Consider the following 2038-nt stretch of genomic DNA (forward strand, 5'->3'; position numbering starts at 1 on the left):
AAAGAGGCAATGACTTCTTTGTACTGATCCTGAACACCTCTCAGGACTTTGTGATGTGATGGGCACCTCCTTATCCAATGCTGTGGAGACCAAGATTCTGGGAGCAGTCTGCACCTGCCCTACTCAGGACACCGAATAACATACATTCACAGATATGTATTCATCATGTTTAATAATTCCCAGTTATCTCCAAAGGAACAACCAAGGAGGATGGGACCTGTCCCCTGTGCATCTGGCTCCCAAATGTCCATCTGAAAAGTTAGAGCCATCCAGAATGTAAGCAGACCTCAGGCATGGGACCAGAACAAAAGGCACTTGTTTCCCTTAGACACGTACACATGCGCCTTGATGCCCCTGTTAAAGCCAATGGGCAGTCCCGAGTCAGTTCGGCTCCCACCTTGTTTGAGACAGGGTCTTTGTTCAGCTACACCCACACTAGGCTGGCTGTGAGCTTCCAGGGGCTCTCAAGTCTCTGCCTCCTTATCAGGCCCTAGGATTGGACACACACTACCTTGTTGGCTTTTAAGGGTCCTGGGATCAGAACCCAGGTCAGGGATATAGACTCATTATATAAGCATCCTTAATGCTTTACCTAGTGAGCCCTCTGTCCAGCCTCTACCCCAACCCCTGTGTGTCTGTGTGGGTATGTGCACGTGTATGTGCAGGCTTGTGTGTGCACACGCGTGCACGTCCATGTGTGTAGGACAGCAGTGTGGAGTTGATTCCCTCCTTCCATTTACTTGGGTCAGAATATCAAACAGGTCATCAGGCTTGTGTGACCCACCGTGTCACATCAATGGTTGTTTTGTTAGTGTTTTAGAAACAGAATCCCACTCCCATAGCCCAGGCTAGGCTGCAGCTCAATATGTAACTGTGAGGTCTAGTCTTGCCTCAAACTCATGGCAATGCTCCTGTGTCCGGCTCCTGAGGTGACAGGTGTGAGCCGCCACACTCAGCTCTGTTCACTATACTTTTTGTTAGTTAATAGTTGTTACGTTTACACTTTAGGATTTAATTTGTCTGCTTATTTATTATGATTTTGGGTTCTTGAAACAGGGTTCCTCAAAACAGGATTTCTCTGTGTAGCCTTGGCTGTCCTCGAACTCACAGATATCTACCCACCTTTGCCTCCCAAGTGCTCCCAGTCACTACCTGGTACATTTAAATTTTTCTGTGGCACTGGTGTCAGACTCACCTGTGCATGCTGGGCAAGCATGTTACCACAGAGGTACACCGTCAGCCTGTGTTTATGTTACTTTTTTTCTTTCCTTTTTATTTAAAGATTTTTATTTTATGTATATAAGTACACTGTCGCTGTCTTCAGACACACAAGAAGAGGGCATCCGATCCCATTATAGATGATTGTGAGCCACCATGTGGTTGCTGGGATTTGAACTGAGGACCTCTGGAAGAGCAGTCAGTGCTCCTAACCACTGAGCCATCTCTCCAGACCCTTATGTTACTTTCTTGTTGCTGTGATAAAGACATCTAACAACAACAACAACAACAACAGCAAAAACAACTTAAGGAAGGGCTTATTTTGTTTTTTTCTTTTTTTTTTTTCCGGAGCTGGGGACCAAACCCAGGGCCTTGCACTTGCTAGGCAAGCGCTCTACCACTGAGCTAAATCCCTAACTCTGGAAGGGCTTATTTTAATGTATAGTTTAACAGTCCACCAGGATGGGGAGGCCCGATACTGGGAATGGGAGGCGGCTGGCCACATCACACTCGCTGTCAGGAAGCAGAGAGATGAATGCTGATGTCCAGCTTGCTTTCTTCTTTTTATGAGTCTGGGACAGCAGCCCTGGGATAATTCTGGTCACATTTAATTCAGTTCACCCCATCTAGGTAATACCTTGCAGACATGCCCACAGATGTGTCTCCAGGGTGAGTTTAGACCCGTCATATTGGCAATCCGTATTAACCATCACCGTCAGATTCTGACCTTCTCTTCTGCCGCTGAGTTTGCTTTGAGCTATATAACTGCGGTGCCCATCCTGGCCTTGGACTTGTGTCCTTCCTGCTCCCCACGGAGGGA

The sequence above is a fragment of the Rattus norvegicus genome, chromosome 5 (assembly GCF_021556685.1).
Source record: "Rattus norvegicus strain SHRSP/BbbUtx chromosome 5, alternate assembly SHRSP_T2T, whole genome shotgun sequence".
Taxonomy (NCBI): domain Eukaryota; kingdom Metazoa; phylum Chordata; class Mammalia; order Rodentia; family Muridae; genus Rattus; species Rattus norvegicus.